Source organism: Nannobrachium achirus (assembly GCF_963921795.1).
Source record: "Nannobrachium achirus genome assembly, chromosome: 5".
Taxonomy (NCBI): domain Eukaryota; kingdom Metazoa; phylum Chordata; class Actinopteri; order Myctophiformes; family Myctophidae; genus Nannobrachium; species Nannobrachium achirus.
The window spans coordinates 68,131,765-68,139,595 of NC_137814.1; positions in this window are offsets into that span (position 1 = coordinate 68,131,765).

The following is a 7,831-nucleotide window of genomic DNA, read 5'->3' on the forward strand; positions in this document are numbered from 1 at the left end:
CATACAAAGAAAAGGGCATCTTCAACAGCAGTGAAGACCAGACACACTATGGAACGTGAACCACCACTCCCAATCTACATAGGTATCAATATACATACCCAAACAAGAAGCAAGAAACTTGTCCAGCAGTTGCACAATTTGGGCTTAAGTATTTCTTATGACAGGGTTATCCAAATCGAAGACTGGCTGGCAACTTCCGCGTGTGAAGGCTTTGAAGCAGATGGTGTTGTGGCTCCTGCGTGTCTCAGGAAAGGGCTGTTCACTGTCGGTGCAATTGACAACCTTGACCACAACCCAAGTTCGACTACTTCTGTAACTTCCTTCCATGGGACTGGAATTAGCCTCTTTCAGTTGCCAACAAAGAGTGACCCAGGTGTGAGTAGGCCACCAATCAAAATCCCACCGACTGAAAATAAAAAACAAACTCTTCCTGAGAGTTACACATGTATCCCAGCTGTAGCTTTGAAAAACACTTCTGTTTGTGTGCCAGAGTGCAAGGTACAAAGAGTTACAGGCTTTTTGGATAGTGCAATAGCAGAGGAAAAGAGTTGGGTCAAACAAGCACTTCCACTTCTAGAGAAGATAGAGGTGACTTCTGAAGATGCAATATCATGGGCTCCCTATCATGCTTCCAATCAACCTTCAGTGGAAGACCCCCCAGCAAGATGTGCACTCCTTCCCCTGTTCTATGAGAAATCTGCCACAGCAGCCATGATTAAGCATGGCATGGATGTTCAAAGACAGGCCATTGAGTATCTCAATCCAGGACAGATCCCTGTCACTGCATTTGATCAGCCGTTGTTTGCACTGGCAAAGCTTGTTCAATGGAAATGGCCGAACACCCACGGTGAAAGAGTTCATGTAGTTATGCTCGGAGGTTTACACACAGAAATGGCTCTCTGGAAGACACTTGGCGATCTCCTAGAGGGCTCTGGTTGGACAACAGCGCTGACTGAAGCAGAAGTGGCATCAAGTGGCATGGTGGAGTCATTTCTGAAAGCAGCACACCTAACACGAACCAGGCATGCACACCAGGTCACTGTCTTGACACTGCACAATCTACAACAGGAAGCTTTCAGGGTTAGTGCAGGCCCCAAAGATGAAGAGTCCTTCATTGCTTGGAGAAACGACATGCTGAAGAAGAGTCCGACTTTCATGTTCTGGGATCTAATCATGAGATATGAAACCCTCATTCTCATCTTTGTCAGGGCACACAGAGAGCGGAATTTCCTACTGTATGTAGAGGTACTTGAAGAACTGGCCCCTCTATTCTTTGCCTTGGACCATGTCAACTACTCAAGATGGTTGCCTGTCCATATCAGGGACATGAAGTCTTTGCCAGAGACTATCAAGGACGAGTTTGAGAAGAATTCACACTGGGTTCTTTCAAAGACATCTAACAGGTTTTCAGCAATCCCACTGGACCAAGCGCATGAACAGGAGAATAAGAATGTGAAAGGTTCAGGTGGTGCGGTTGGCCTCACAGAAAATCCAAATGCCTTCAGAAGATGGATACTCTCAGGCCCAGAAATGGCAAGATTGGTAAAGGACTTTGAAAAGGAATACCTCCAAGATGACAAAGATAGCTTCCAGCACCATGAGCAGGGTCTTGCCACACAGAAGACATTCCAGAGACAGGTCAACAGTCTGTCAGATACCATAAGAAGTATGGGAAACCCTTTCCTGGATGACTTTGAGGAACTTGTGACTCTTGATAATCGCAACTGCGCAGATACATCAGTTGCAAATACAGTGCTCATCCTGGAGGACACAGGGAAAAGACAATATCAGGAGTTTGTCAAGAAGGTGCTTGATGACCGCACACAGTCTATCCATGATCCGATCAAGAGGAATTCATTGGCAGTCTTCAGGCAACCTCGACGCAAGACAGTGTCTAAAGATGGGAAAAAGATCAAAGTGCTTCAGAACAACGTGGCACTCTTTGGCCAGCTATATATAGCTATGCAGAGCCGAGAAAGTAACTTGGATGAATTCTTCACACATGAGGTGCAGTCCTTCCCTCCTTCCCTTTCAGACTTTGGAAAACTTCACCTGACAGGCACCAAATCTGACCTGCTACAATGTCTTGAGCAGCCAGCACAATCAGAGCCACCCTCTACCTTTGACTTCAAAGTCCTGGATGGAGCAGTCATTGTCCACTGCCTCCCTACTATTAGAGTGAGCACATTTGATTCCTATGCAAATGAGGTTTTCATCCCTTACCTGCAGAGGCAGCTGGAGGATACAACACGGTTGGATGTTGTATGGGACACGTACATCCCTGACAGTTTGAAAGAGTCCACCCGCGAAAAGAGAGGACATGGTGTTCGCAGGAAAGTGGCAGGCCTGACAAAGCTGCCTGGCAATTGGATGGACTTTCTTCGTGACCCAGTCAACAAGAAGGAACTGTTTGATTTTTTAACATCTAAGATCAAAGAGTTCAGCTGGCCACCAACCAAAGCTGTATATGTTACATCAGGCCAAGCGGTGTCAGGACAAGCTTTCGGTTCCAGTAGCATGATGGAATGTTGCAACCATGAGGAGGCAGACACAAGGATTGTGGTTCATCTACAACATGCACTGAAGCATGGCGCAAAGACGGTTCTTGTGAGAACTGTGGACACTGATGTCATCGTGATCCTTGCTGGCTTGTTAAACGATTTGGTGGTGCTTCAACCCTTGACCGACATCTGGGTGGCTTTTGGCATGGGAAAAAGATTCCGGTTTTTCCACATAAACCACATCTGCAAAAGCCTGGGGGAACCCAAATCTCGAGGTCTGCTAATGTTCCATGCATATTCAGGCTGTGACACAACATCTGCGTTCAATGGAAAAGGCAAGAAGTCAGCTTGGAAGGCCTGGAAAGCCTATGATGCTGCTACAGAAGCATTTGTGTACCTGGCAAAGCATCCATTCCAGGAACTAAATGTTGACTCTGAGCATTTCCAGACGCTTGAAAGACTGACTGTGATCATGTACAATAAAGCCAGTCCTTTGCATTCCATCAATCTAACAAGGAAGGAACTCTTCTGTCAAGAGAGTCGGCCAATGGAGAGACTACCTCCCACGCAGGATGCACTTCTCCAGCATGTTAAACGGGCTGTGTTTCAGACAGGAATCTGGGCAACCAGCACAGACACACAGCAAGCGATTCCTTCTCCAAAGGACTTTGGCTGGACCAAGGATGCATCAGGGTCATGGGTGCCAGTGTGGATAAACATACCTGAGGTCTCCATTGCTTGCAGAGAGCTGATAAAATGTGTGTGTAAAGGGGACTGTTCCAGTTGTAAATGCAGCAATGCAAATCTCGACTGTTCTGGACTTTGCAAATGCAACTGCTGCAAATAGACACCAGGTACAGTGAGGTACACCAATACACCAAGTTTTCACATAATTATACATGTCCATTTGTTTAAATTGTGACAACACACTCTTTCTTGCCTGTCTCCCTTGCAGATTACTTCATAGTGGAGTAAGGAGGGTCATCCAGGCCCTTGGTCCTCAACCCTGATGTCAGGATGTTCGCGCGCCCCAGCTGACCTGTCCCGTTCCTTCCCCTTTCATTTATTTTAGTTTAGGCCTCAATCAGTAGAGTTTGAACAGAATGATTGTATTAAAGGTTTGGTGGATAATACTTCATGTGCTGTGTCTTGAATCATCATCCAAAATCCATCATCTGTTTTTTAGCTATTTCCGCCTATAATGAGGCCTTATTTAAAAGCCAAATGAATGAAATATTGGCATTCTAGCTGTTCTGGGATGTCAAGACACTACCTGTAGACACCCTGTGCAAGTATGATGTAAAAACTAGCAGCAGGAGGACACATGGCAAGAATTAACCCTCTTTTAGTATAGGCGTTTTTTTGCAGTTTTTGATCCAAGATAACTTTTGTGAACTATAGGGGTATTTTGAATATGTATGTTTGTATACCGATCTGAAATCCTTCAGTAGGTCATAACGAAGGCCCATGAAAAATTTGGCGCTTTTATCCGCTCCGTAACGGTAATGTCACTAAGCCACTCCACTATAAGCTACGTCCATGGAGACAGCGATGTCCACCTGCAGGTTGAAATGTGTTAAGCAAAATGTGTTTATTTGTAGCATTGTGCCGAAACCAACTTTATAATGGGCAAATAGCCTAACGTCATAATATAGAAAGCACACATGTTGCTATGAAATGTTATTGGACTCAGACTCTAGTGTAAGAACAGCCAAAAATACATTAACATTTATTACAGCACAATCTCTTGTCAGCAGCTACTGTATGAGTCACCAAACCACAAATTGTAATCTGAGTACACCACAGTTTATGGAGATATACTGTACACACCTTCTCAATCATTTCCTTTTTCATAAATATCAATCTTTGTGTAGATCTTTGCACAGCATCCTTTTGACTTTATACATATTATGGACGCACGCACGCACGCACGCACGCACGCACGCACGCACGCACGCACGCACGCACGCACGCACGCACACACACACACACACACACACACACACACACACACACACACACACACACACAATCTGATTTGAAATAGTGGTCTGACAAAGCAAATATTACACTTGCGGAAATGAACAAAGATCTTCCAACAAAGGCCTAGATACAATTTATGAACATCATTTCCTTGACAAGAGAAAAGATTGCTGAGAATTCATGAGCTTTTTGTTTGCTTTCTCCAGGAGCAAATATAGACGTTACAAAATCCCACGTTGGTCACCGAATTTATATGGAAATTAAAGGTAGAACTGTGAATAACACATCAACAATTGGGTCTGTTTAGAATTATATTATTATATCAGGGGTGTCACACTTAATTCTGGGCCCTGGGTACAAGGATTCACTGCGGGCCCCCCATGAATGTTCTTCATAGGGGAGGGGGGTTTAACCCATTTAGACTGGGAACACATTATTTATTACGCATTATTGTGTGCTTTAAGTATTGAAAAACAGCAGATCTACAAGCTCTCAGCCGCACTGCAAGCTTGTAGATCTGCTATTTTTGAAAGATCGTGAAAATTTGTGCAAGTCTTTGAATATTTCAAATCCTTCTGAGGTTTTTTGAAAAACCTATGTTTCTATGTCAGTGGTGCTCAAAGCTTTTCATGTGAAGGACCCCCAAAATTATATGTATTTGGCCACGGACCCCCATCTCAAAATATTTGCAGGAACCCCCCAGAAGCAAGATTTGATTTACAAATGTTCGCTTAAAAAATAAATATATTCAAAGATTTGCACTCATTTTCACGACGAATTAGTTCATGTATGAATTCATGCATGAAAGCTTAATTACTTCATTCATTAATACCCCATGAATAATCAGGAATTTGCATTGAGTACACAGTGCTTAATTCATTCTTTAAACAACACATTCATTAAAGTGTTATTGGTTAAGTACATCATCATGAATGATGACTTAAGAGTATTAAGCATGATTATGATTTCTTCTCTGTTTAGTTCTAACTAAATGAAACACTGAAACAAAGCCAACCCAGCACAGCACAGAGCACAAATATTGAGTGTCATAAACATCATTGATTAAGAATTAGCTACGCCAAATTTCAGTCTGTTGCCCTTCAAATAAAGTGATGAATTGAAGTATAATATGAGTTTGACACTTCTATATTTTGGGGGGCTTTTCTGCCTTTATTGATAGTACATACAGTACTATCTGTGAGTACAGTAGGTAGACAGGAATCAGGGAGAGAGAGAGATGGGGAGTGACTCGCAGCAAAGGTCGTCGTGATCGTGGCAAATGCTGTTTGGCCACTCAAAACAGCCAAACAGCAGTTTACGCCTCCAGGTCTTAAGTTAAGGCATAAGAGCTGGTGGTAATCAAAATAGAGCCCAATATGTGGTATGCGTCTGGACCGCTAGGCCAGCAGTCACTTCTCTGAAGGGGGGCACAGAAGATGAACTATTGAGCAGCTAAGACTCTGTGGCACCTGTAAAAAAGACCAAACAGTGAAACATGTCCTCATGGAGTGCAGTCAATACACTGAAGAAAGAAAAAGGATGTATGAAGCAGTGGTAACAGAACCCACATGCAGTATAACACTTAGGAGTCTCCTGAGTCCTACTGAGAACCAGCCTAGGGCAGTGAAAGCAGTCCTTGAGTTCATTGCTGCTACAGGCCTGCAGATCTAGAAGTGATGGACACAAAATGAGGTTAACTCCCGACCAGTGGGAGGCAGCAATGTGCTGCAAGGCATCTAGTCTGCCGGAACACTAGAAGAAGAAGATAGACCCTATTCACGGCCCACCCACGCAAGCGCACTCAGCAAATTTCTTAGCAACTTCCTGGTGCTGATGTCAGCTTTGAAGGGTAAACTAACACAGAAATTGCTGGACTTAAAGCCAACATTATTTCGAACGGTAAAGTAAATTATAACGCTTTGTGCCTTTTACTATTTTGTGTTATTGATCATGCTAGCCGTATTTTATACTTTACTATTAGGAAATTGCATTAAATTTGCGATTTCTATGGGCTTTTAGTAGGGTTTCCCCTTCAACCGTGACGTCAGCACCAGGAAGTTGCGCAACGTGAATTTGGTCAATTGAGCGGCAAATTCTTATTTCTTCTTCTTCTTCTTCTGCCGTGTATAATTTAAAGAGATCTTTCACTTTCAAACATGTTTGGGGTCATTTTAATGTCTATTTGGGCTTTTGTGAGCACTAAGCCCCCCCATCAACAGCTTTTTAGAAATGTTATATTTTAGCAGCCACGCCCCCTAACTGTATAGCTTCAAACTCCATTTTAACGATGATAGATTAATCGAAAACCTTGGTTCAGTCACGAACACTCGCGTCAAAGTAGCTAATTAACAATTTATTGCAACAAATGGTATACAGTTAATCATGGCGTGAAAGGCTCCATTTTCGGAGATGTTCCCTGATTTTTTGTTGTTCAGGAGTGCTGAGCAGATGTCTCAGTTCACGACTAGTGGTTTGAGACACAGGTTCACTTTGCTGGCAAAGTGTTTTGTAAACCTTTTGAGTACATTGCATATTATAAAAACATTACTTCTGCCTATAGGGACCGTCACCTGTTGCAGCGTCATACCAATCTGCATCTTTCTCGTGGTCTGATGGATGCTCCCCATGACTGGGAGGCAAGCCTTCCTGCCGGAGATCTGCATATTTTTCTAGTTTCTCCCCTAAGAGAATGTGCCAGCCATCTTTATTAAGTGTGCCTGCCATGCAATGGCAAAACACTTATTGTAATCCGCCATACATATATAATAATAATCACTTCACAAAATTTCGGCACGTAATAACTGCCGCACAATTTACGCCACCGCCGCAATATATACATCAAAACGTGCGGCTCGGCCGGGAATGGGGTGCTATTACTTTTCTAAGAGAAAAGTTGTATCGTTTAATTGATATTAATTTATTAGTGAATTAATTTTACCCATTGACTTATAATGGGAATCGCAAAAACTCACATTCAATATTTTTTTTCTCGCAAACCATAGGGGCTACAGTTTCAAAACTTGGAGAGGAGATTTATAATGATATCAAGGATTAAATAAAAAAATATTTCGTCAGTTGGCCTCATGGTGGCGCTATAACAGTCCACTTTACCTTTCGGCCTGTAACTCTTGAACCGTGGGTCGGAAAATTAAAATTCTTTTTTCCCTGGATTCCTTGGGTCATGACGCATCTCCTCATATAGGCCACGCCCATTTGCGTCAGGATAGATTTTCCGCCATTTTGAATTTTCTTCAAAACACACTTTTTGCTCCTTTTCCTACATATTTTCTCCAAATGTCACAAAAATCAATACACACGATCTATGGACTCATGCGATAAACATATTT